Source organism: Mytilus edulis, chromosome 2 (assembly GCF_963676685.1).
Source record: "Mytilus edulis chromosome 2, xbMytEdul2.2, whole genome shotgun sequence".
NCBI classification, from domain to species: Eukaryota; Metazoa; Mollusca; class Bivalvia; order Mytilida; family Mytilidae; genus Mytilus; species Mytilus edulis.
The window spans coordinates 71,565,208-71,576,858 of record NC_092345.1 but is presented as its reverse complement, the minus strand read 5'-3'; the positions used below and the strand labels follow the sequence as shown (position 1 = coordinate 71,576,858).

The 11,651-nt window shown below is 32.2% G+C and overlaps 1 long non-coding RNA gene across 1 annotated transcript; it reads right to left on the bottom strand.

The window, feature by feature from the left end:
- Window positions 1–1,275: 1,275 nt before the first annotated feature.
- On the bottom strand, window positions 1,276–10,361 carry LOC139510665 (uncharacterized). The gene is made up of 3 exons (XR_011661946.1): window positions 10,227–10,361; window positions 3,898–4,047; window positions 1,276–1,389 (listed from the first exon to the last, which is right to left on the bottom strand). It is a non-coding gene; the product is annotated as an uncharacterized lncRNA (long non-coding RNA).
- Window positions 10,362–11,651: the final 1,290 nt, after the last annotated feature.

Below are 11,651 nucleotides of genomic sequence, written 5' to 3'. Positions count from 1 at the left end.
AGTCAGCTATTAAAGGCTCCGAAATTCCATGTAAAACAATTCAAATGAGAAAACGAACGGCCTAATTTGTTTTAAATTAACAAAAAACAAATGTAACACATAAACAAATGACAACCACTGAATTAGAGAATTCTGACTTAGGATAGGCCCATACATACAGAATGTGGCGGGGTTGAACATGTTTGTTTATAAATTATAAATGATGCCTTAGATAAAGCGATTTTTTTGCAGTTATTGAATTTTAAAACTACTCAGTGAAAGGTGCCAAGAAAGAGGCAAAACAATACAACAAAAATAGCATACACTTCTTCAAATACTGACATATTACCGAAGTCACGATTATAAAAACAATGAATTACACTACTGATACAAAGTAATGTAATACCACTTACATTACTGAGAAAAGTTCTGCAATTATACATTTTTAATTTATTTCACACTCAGACAACTCAGACTTTGTAAAACTTCACCAGTGTCTGGACAGAATGTTGATGAATCAGGGGTATGTCAAAGAACGTATATTTCTTTTCTTTTTTAAATGGTCATTAGAAGGTACCAAGGTCTTGTTGATGAATATTCCAATTTAATAAATAAAACACGATGGTCTCAAAGTATAGATTCTAAGAAACTAATGTTGTTTTTCATCTTGACATAAATGACATGTTATAGTATTCTTTTATTTGTCTTTATGAATATTACTTTTACTCTGTAGTCTGTTTTGGTGGTATCCATTTAATGTGTTATCGTGCCATGGTAACTTGTTTGTTTATTTTTAAAGTGATTACTTTAATAACACAATGTTGACAGCTGAACTCCTATCTTTGACATTTTTACTTATTGTGTCTTTTTGTTTTGTTCACACATTGTGTCAACAAAATGAAATTTTATGCGACTGTCATACAAGTGAGAGGTTTAGCAGCTTTTAATCCATAAAACTTAAGAAAATGCCTACACCAAGTCAGGAATAGGACAGTTATTGATCATTAGTTTGATTCATTTGACCTTTTGATTTTGCCTTTGATTAAGGGCTCCGTTTTGAATTTTCCACTGAATTCATTTTGTTGTTGTTGTGGTTTTACATCTTCGTGTAGATTAAATTGATGTGCAGGATTTCAAACATACAACTTTATGTAAAATTTTGAAAATAATACTAATCTAAAACTAGTTTTTAAAGTCCTGAGTGCTTTACTGGATATACCTCCATCATTTACGCTCAATCATTAACATTTGAAAGTGTGGGTGCATACATACATGTTAGGAGACATAAAGAAATAGGAAATTTAACAATTTTATTTCAATCACTTCATTCTTGGTTGGTATCGCCCATTTTGTTCTTCTGTCGAACCTTTTAGCTGCGCTCCACATGTGAATTGCAACACATTTTAGTAACTGAAATATAAATGTGTGTTGTTTCAAGAATGGTGTATAAATTTAATATTACCAAATTTATGTATCAGATATACAAGTGAGTGGCTGTTTATCAGAAATGAAAAAAGTTAATAGACTGCAAACATTGTTTGATACTATATTGTTTTTTGGTTCTTCAATCTCTTTTACTTGTGGTTTGTTGTCTGTAATAATAAATCTAGAGGGAGGGTTAATCGAATTTAACTTTACGGTCCTTCATAAAACAACTGCAATTGAGACGATTGATATTTGTGCAACGATAATTTCTGTGCTCAATATAGTTTAGTTGTCTCTTAATAAATGTTCATCTTTTACAAATTGTTTTAATGGCAGCTAGTCTACTAAGTTAGCTGGGGCGTCTTAATCAAAATTCAGAGAATTTTTTAATACTTTGTGAAAATGAATTTTTATCATGCTTTTTTCAAAAATATATAATAAAAAGTATGGGTCACCGGATTTTTATTTTCACACCACAGGTTTTGCAAAATTATAAGTTTACTGTATAGATTATGCATGGAAAATCCAGTTTTGTGTGATAAAAAGAACACTATTTGATAGAATTTTAAGATATAAAGTAGAAGATAGCTCTGATAACATGCTTTAAGAATAGTAAAAGAAAAAGGCGTCACCGAACTTGTTTTTTTTTTTGCTACATATTAAAATATTTAAATTCGCAACATTTTTTATTACAAAATCTGAAGTTATCTCCCCTACTATCCGAATTATCTCCGCTTTTTTTGGCAAAGCAATAAAAACGAGAGGCTCTTAAGATCCTGTGTCGCTCACCTTGGTATATGTGCATTTAAAGAAATTACACAAATGGATTCATGACAAAATTGTGTTTCGGTGATGGTGATGTGTTTGTAGATCTTGCTTTACTGAACATTCTTGCTACTTACAGTTTTCTCTATCTATAATAAACTTGGCCCTTCTGTTACAGAGGAAAATATTATGTAAAAATTTACAAAAATTTACCAAATTAATGAAAATTGTTCAAAATTGACTATAAAGGGCAATAACTTCTTAAGGGATCAACTGACCATTTTAGTCGTGCTGAATTATTTGTAGATCTTACTTTGCTAAACATTATAATAATAATTGCTGTTTACAGTTTATATCTATCTATAATGGTATTCAAGATAATAACCAAAAATGGCAAAATTTCTTTAAAAATTACCAATTGGGTGGGGGGGGGGGGCAGCAACCCAACCACCAGTTGTACAATTCATCTGACAATTTCAGTGTAGATAGATATTGACTAGATAAACAATTTTACCACTTTGTCAAATTTGCTCTAAATGCTTTGGTTTCAGAGTTATAAGCCAAAATCTTCATTTTACCCCTATGTTCTATTTTTAGCCATGGAGGCCATCTTAGTTGGTTGGCCGGGTCACTGCACACATTTGTTAAACTATATACCCTAATAATAATTTTGGCTAAGTTTGATAAAATTTGGCCCAGTAGTTTCAGAGGAGAAGATTTTTGTAGAAGTTAACAACGACGGACGACGGACACAGGACTACGGTGGACGACGGACGCCAAGTGATGAGAAAAGCTTACTTGGCCCTTTGGCCTAGGTGAGCTAAAAATAAATAAAACACAAATATGGTATTACTTTGATATTACAGCCGTATTTAGAATAAAATACATAATTTTCTATGTTTATATTAAAAGTTTTACAAATGAATTAAATACTCCTCTCAAAATTTGCCAATTTCATTAAAGATCTAAACCAACTTCCTCAAAATCCAAGATGGAGGAAGACGCCCGAGTCACCTTAAAAGATAATTCGGCTGAATTTCATACCTAGACAATCTCAAAATTTTTTTCAATCAATTTACAGTATCACAGCTCTATCAGTTAATTTCGAGTTTCAGCATAGGTTCTAGCAATTCAATTGGTTATCAGTGATATAACAAGGCCATTTCTAAGCGTACATCTAAACCTTGTTATTTGGTTTGAAAGCCTAAAGTTTTCCCTGGGTATAAAACCTCCAGATAGATGACAAAACCACCGGAAGCTCACGCCTTACAGGGGAAATATATCAGTAGCGACATACTTGTTCGGTCGGGAAAAACCTTTACTACTAAAGAAATGGTTTCAGCTTCCCAGTTATTAACTTCCAATTTATGTGTAGTAACATTCCAGTAGAACCTGCATATTCTGTATGTATGTGCTTGTCCCAAGTGAGGAGCCTGTAATGTTGTGGTTGTCGTTTAGTTGATGCGTAACATATTTGTTTTTTGTTAATTTTTTTGTACATTTATAAGGCTGTTAGTTTTTACATTTGTCATTTAGGGGAATTTTATAGCTGACTATGCAGTAAGTGTTTTTACTCATAGTTGAAGGCAGTAAGGTTACCTGTAGTTGTTAAGTTCTGTGATATTTATTCGCCTGTAGGGAGTTGTCCCATTGGCAATCAGACTTCATAGAAAAGTAATTAGATGTTTGCATGAGATACGAATGCGTTTGACTAAATGCAATACCTACTCGTTTTACTACCCGTGGCCGGCGCTGTTGGTCCAGAAGTCGAGGGACCGTTAGATGCTGGTAATTGAACTTGTGTTTCCTCCTGTGGTGAAGAAGCTTGGAACCTTGCTTTCCATGTTTTTACTTTTTTATTATTCTTAGTACGAGAAACTACAAGGAAATAAATGAACAAAAAAAAATATTGCTTGAAGGTCATACTATAAATAAAGACATTTTAAATGAGTTTATACACCAAAATTTTCAAGATCGTAAGTATGTTATATATAATGGAGACCTCATGTCTTTTATTTCGATATCAAAAAAGACCATCATCTACGAAATTTGGTTGATTGCACTCAAATTGATACTGATTATTTTCGGATGGTCGTAAAAGTTTGTGTATAATGTATAAAATAAGAGCTTTTTGAGAGGAACATCTTATACGCTGTGTATTTGCACCTATTTCGTATATTTTTCTGAATAGTATTTAAGCTTGAAGTGTAAGCGTAAAACTATTTGTACTCTTTGATATTTGACAATGTGTGCTACTGAAAGGCTGTTGGTGAATCGGGTATATGATGTTATATTTGTTATTCTCATCGGATTTTATATAATTCTTATTTCGTTTCTGTGTTTGTTAAATTTTAATGTTGTGTTGACATTCTCTTATATTTAATACGTTTCCCTCGGTTTTGGTTTGTTACCCGGATTTTTTCCATCGATTTATGAGTTTTGAACATCGGTATACTTCTATTGCCTTTATTTATGTCTTTACGACTTCTAGTTCTTTTTAAATAGTGCATAATATTCATTTTTGCCGTTTTCAGATTGGTCCTATCAGTTTCAATTTTCAAGTTACATGCAAATATCTCTAAAAGGGGGATAATAAAAACCCAACAGAGGGTAATCTGGTAATACTTCATGATGACATATATCTATTATTTAAATGAAGTAATGCTATCTTCAAAAACAACGAGGGGGGCATATAGAAAAATAATATATAAAGGGAGATAAATTCTAATGGTTATTATGAAATCCTACATATAATCATCCGGAAATGCGTCATTTTAGAAACGGGGGAGGCCATGTCAAATACATGTTAAAATGAAAAAAAAGAAGAAAAAATAAGATTAGGAAAAAATAAGGCAGAACGAATATATCAAAAAAAAAAGAGGATTAAACAACATAACACTACAAACCACTAAAGTCTGAAATGGCCTATATCTGTATTCGACTGTACTGATTTTTACTCGACCAGTCTGAATTGGTCTGACTTTTACTGGACATCACTCGACCCCAGTCTGAACCATACTCAACTGTACTGAATCGTACTTGTCCCTTATCTTTGTCGTTGAAAATAGTCTGAACTATTACTCGACCAGTCTGAAACAGTCTTAAACCATTATCGACCTGTACTCGACCTATTTTTCCAGTCTAATTCATACTTAACCAAAGGTCTGAACAATACTCGACCAGTCTGAACCATACTAAGATCAAATAACCTCTACTTTTTTAACTGTTAAAATAAATTTCTTTTTAATTGCCATATATAACAACAGCCAACAAAATTTATAAATTGTTTAACCTTATATTAGAAATATATCTATTATTATATTTAGGATAAAAACACATTATTGTATATAATTTATATCAAAAAGGGATAAAATTAAAGACATAAATAAAATTGTTTTTAACTGATTAGCAGTGAAATATTATAAGATTATTACATGGCATTTTTCATATCGCATGTATTATCAGCCCTAGGTTCAATATCAGCCCAAGAGCCGCAAGGCTCGAGGGCTGACATTGACCGAGGGCAGATAATACATGCGATATGAAAAATGACATGTTATGATCTTTTTATCATATGCTTCAACAATGGAGTACAGATTCATATATTGATCCTTTTTAATACGTGGTTCCCAAAAAGAAGTTCACAGAGTGAAAAGTTCGCGGACGTCGGACCCCAAATTTAGTACATTCGAAATGAAATATTTCTATCATATGCCTCATCAGAGAAGAAAATCATTTTAATATGGACGAATTGACAAAAAAATAAATAATTCAATATTATACATAATGAACACTGTTTGGAAAAGTCTACTTTTTCAAAGTAACTTCGTAAATTATGTTTGAAACTTTTAAAAAATGCATTTATTTAAAATGTATTTGGATTTTGATATGTTGTTTTTTTTTATTATTATTTTACAGAATATACACTTTTGTACACTACTTTGTAATGTTTTTCACTGAAAACGTAGCATTGAGTTGTATTTTCCGGAATATGCTGAGTATTACCGGAATGCCATGCGATAACGTTACGGAAAGGCATGTGATAACAATCGAAGCATGTGATAAACTTTTCATATCAGCCCGCTAAGCACCAATTCGAAAAATATGAAATTTACGTTAATTTAATGCTATTATCATGCAGTAAAAATCACATGTTATTTAGTCTAAGTATATGACAAAAAGTATTACCTCTGCTTAGGGCAAACTCATAAATAAGATCACACCTGGTCAGAGGTATCAAGTTCTAAATAACATTGATTCAAAATTGCAACATCCTGTTTAACTTAAAGAGCAAGGCCTTTCAAATATACATGTACTAGATAAGTAATACACGAATTTAAGAAAAAAGGGCTTTCTTTTTACCTGTAAAACACACATGTACTGAGGTAATTAGACCATATTAAAGTGCTTGATGCATGCCATGTCTTTAATTTGACAAAAATTACTTTAATTAATTGAAATAAATTTTTACACATTTCCGTTATTAAAAAGGTTATCAAGGATTGCTATGGAAATTCTATCATGATTATAATAGATTATTGGTTTAATAAAACAAAACAATTAAGGTCTCATTTTTTTAAATTTATTAAGTTGTTTTATTTACTATTTAATATATATATATATATATATAATTATTTTCTGTGACTGTATCTTACATTAATTTGTAGGATCCTTTACTATAGATAATTTAGCTGATCTGTAACAATAACATCTTCATGCCTTATATATCATGTACTGTAGTACGCCGCTAGATTAAAACTGACGTGGAAAGGTAACACACGCCCACCGAAAGCTCTTTTTTTGAGAGCCCAGGTGGTCGTGTGGTCTAGCGGGACGGCTGCAGTGCAGGCGATTTGGTGTCACGATATCACAGTAGCATGGGTTCGAATCCCGGCGAGGGAAGAACAAAAAATTTGCGAAAGCAAATTTACAGATCTAACATTGTTGGGTTGATGTTTAGACGAGTTGTATATACATTATGTACACAGCCATGTATCACCATCATTGATGGCGATCCGATGGATACATCTGTTGTAGGGTTGTCACTGACTCAGACGTACTTATGAATATAATTATTTTCTGTGACTGTATCTTACATTAATTTGTAGGATCCTTTACTATAGATAATTTAGCTGATCTGTAACAATAACATCTTCATGCCTTATATATCATGTACTGTAGTACGCCGCTAGATTAAAACTGACGTGGAAAGGTAACACACGCCCACCGAAAGCTCTTTTTTTGAGAGCCCAGGTGGTCGTGTGGTCTAGCGGGACGGCTGCAGTGCAGGCGATTTGGTGTCACGATATCACAGTAGCATGGGTTCGAATCCCGGCGAGGGAAGAACAAAAAATTTGCGAAAGCAAATTTACAGATCTAACATTGTTGGGTTGATGTTTAGACGAGTTGTATATACATTATGTACACAGCCATGTATCACCATCATTGATGGCGATCCGATGGATACATCTGTTGTAGGGTTGTCACTGACTCAGACGTACTTATGAATATAATTATTTTCTGTGACTGTATCTTACATTAATTTGTAGGATCCTTTACTATAGATAATTTAGCTGATCTGTAACAATAACATCTTCATGCCTTATATATCATGTACTGTAGTACGCCGCTAGATTAAAACTGACGTGGAAAGGTAACACACGCCCACCGAAAGCTCTTTTTTTGAGAGCCCAGGTGGTCGTGTGGTCTAGCGGGACGGCTGCAGTGCAGGCGATTTGGTGTCACGATATCACAGTAGCATGGGTTCGAATCCCGGCGAGGGAAGAACAAAAAATTTGCGAAAGCAAATTTACAGATCTAACATTGTTGGGTTGATGTTTAGACGAGTTGTATATACATTATGTACACAGCCATGTATCACCATCATTGATGGCGATCCGATGGATACATCTGTTGTAGGGTTGTCACTGACTCAGACGTACTTATGAATATAATTATTTTCTGTGACTGTATCTTACATTAATTTGTAGGATCCTTTACTATAGATAATTTAGCTGATCTGTAACAATAACATCTTCATGCCTTATATATCATGTACTGTAGTACGCCGCTAGATTAAAACTGACGTGGAAAGGTAACACACGCCCACCGAAAGCTCTTTTTTTGAGAGCCCAGGTGGTCGTGTGGTCTAGCGGGACGGCTGCAGTGCAGGCGATTTGGTGTCACGATATCACAGTAGCATGGGTTCGAATCCCGGCGAGGGAAGAACAAAAAATTTGCGAAAGCAAATTTACAGATCTAACATTGTTGGGTTGATGTTTAGACGAGTTGTATATACATTATGTACACAGCCATGTATCACCATCATTGATGGCGATCCGATGGATACATCTGTTGTAGGGTTGTCACTGACTCAGACGTACTTATGAATATAATTATTTTCTGTGACTGTATCTTACATTAATTTGTAGGATCCTTTACTATAGATAATTTAGCTGATCTGTAACAATAACATCTTCATGCCTTATATATCATGTACTGTAGTACGCCGCTAGATTAAAACTGACGTGGAAAGGTAACACACGCCCACCGAAAGCTCTTTTTTTGAGAGCCCAGGTGGTCGTGTGGTCTAGCGGGACGGCTGCAGTGCAGGCGATTTGGTGTCACGATATCACAGTAGCATGGGTTCGAATCCCGGCGAGGGAAGAACAAAAAATTTGCGAAAGCAAATTTACAGATCTAACATTGTTGGGTTGATGTTTAGACGAGTTGTATATATATATATATATATATATATATATATTGATAAAAAAACATTCACTGCATTATTAACTAAACTCAACTGACACCATAAATCTAAACTAGGCTTAAGTTAATGATGAAAATAGTCCAGTTACCATTAAATACTTCCGAAATATTTATAAAATTTTGAATAATATTGAAAATATTAGTCACAATTGATTTTTTAGATTATTTTATCAGCTTGTTTTATTTATATTTTCAAGTTGATATATATTATTATGTAAGTGTTGATTATGATTGTGTTGAAGTTATATATTATGATTGATTATTGTGAAATGTTTATTTCAATACTCTATCGAATACATTTTTAATTTCAAGTTGTTGTTCAAATTTCATTTTTATTTAAAAAAATATTTCCTAAATTGATAAAAGAGGGACGAAAGATACCAAAGGGACAGTCAAACTCATCAATCTAAAACAAACTGACAACGCCATGGCTAACATTCAGTTGATAGATACAAAGAATATGTCTAGGTTGGTTAGGACTTGGTCGAGTATGGTTCAGACTAGGTCGAGTACGGTTCAGATTAGGTCGAGTACGGGATGGACGAGTTGAGCATGGTTCAGCTAGCTAGACTGGTATAAAATGGTTCAGTACTAGTCAAGTACAAGTTCAGACTGTAAAGAATGGTTCAGGCTACAGTCGAGTATTATCAAGTAAATTTTCAGACCAATTCAGACTTGTCGAGTACAAATCAGTACAGCCGAGTACAGATATAGGTCATTTCAACCTGGTTTGTAGTGTAAGTATCTAATGCAAAGGACTATATAATTTTTCGAATGTAGAAATATGCTGGTCGTAAAGAAATTGCCGCAACATGACGTTATACTATCTACTACGGTTGAGGTCAAAGTTACTTTTAATGATGTGTAAATTGTACAACAACAATTTATAGGGAATATGCTGGCAAACATTTTGTAAAAAGCATTTGGGCAAATTTTTTGTAAGGTTTTAAGTGGACACTTGCAATATGATAGTTTTTGCGAACACTTGGCAGTTATGACAACTATTTTCGTGAGTGGTGTATTGACAAACTATAATATGTGAGGAATAGTCACAGTATTTGTCAGATGCAAATGTTCTGCCCCTTTTCACAAAGTGTTCGCTTGAGTCACTCTCATTAATTATTCTATTTTTTTGTCATATTCTAGTAACGAGCGAGTAAAAATTGCAGCTTAAATTGTGTTTTTTACAATTTATAGAATATTGAAAATGTTATCAATAAAAAGGATTTTTTATATACAACAAAAAATATATTTTTGAATTTAACATATAAATGCTTGCAGGTACTTACTTTGTGCTAGAAACAGAAGTATAATAAATATATATAGTTGAATTTTAACACACTCCATCCTAGCCAACTTATGTAATAGTTTTGCTTTTTGTACTAAATCAACTTCATCAATAACACGTTTTCTATTGAATATTTATATGAAATAGTGAAAACAGAGTAAAGCATGTGTTCGATCCAGCTGTAGGGGAACTTGGGATTTCAAATTGAAAAAAGAACGACGATTAAATTTATAATAATAATCTATATGTATTGAAAAATAATTTGAAATGTTTTTGAAAAATATGGATATATTTTGTATAATAAAACATAGTTTACATGATGTTTAGTACAAGAACAAGGACTAAATATATTCTCTCCAGCTGTTTGGACATGCATCTTTTGTATAAATCAATGAAGTAATATAAAAATACAGAACAAGGTAAATTCAAACGGATGATGCACATGAAAACTGACAGAATCAAACGTTAGACTTTGTCAATAAACGGAATAAATAGAAACCAACCGTCATACTCCTGACTTGGTACCAGAAATGGGTCCGATTACTTTCAATGTAATTGATTAAATTACAATTACTTTGTTATTTGTACGATTAAATTAAATTAATGATTACTTCATTTCTGAAAGTGTCTGATTAAATTAATGATTACATTGGCAAAGTAATCATGATTACATCTGATTACAATGAATTAAAAAAAAAAACCAAACATTTTGAATGATGAGAATGAATTAACTTTTAATATAACGTTAGTTCTTTTTAGAAAAAAAATTGTTTAATATATTTTAAAATGATAACTTCAAACTTCATCTATTTAATAAACCACAAAAGTTCACTACAGACATACATGAACATTGTGTCACCTATTACACTTTATCATCATTGATCCTTGAATCATTTTGACTTCAATTGAATATGGCTTTATAAAGAGTTTGCTGTTTGTCTTCTGACCTCTTCCAGATTTTATATGTATTTCAAGGTGCAGTTTGTGGAAGTTAAAATATTGATGAAATAAAGTTAACAGATGAAAATTATGAAAACAATTAAAAGAATTGTTTAAACAAATTGTAAACAAATTACAAGTACTATAAGTCAATGCAATTTACATGTCCAGTCCAAGTACATACAAAAATTTGCTTACATTAAACAAGATATTTGTCCAACTTTTAATTTAGTTTGTGCTAATTAGATAAATTTTCACATGTCTGATTAATCTTTTATCTTATATATTGTCCTATAGCTATACTCATTTGGAAATTGCAATAACAAAAACCTTAATTAGTTTCCTACCTGTCAATTCAAAGTTTACAATAATCACAATATCAATAAAAGATTATAATTCAGGGTTAAAGAAAAATATAATGTTACTTAAATTTAACAGGTTTTTCTATCAAATATATATATGCACATTTTTTTAATTGTGAATATAT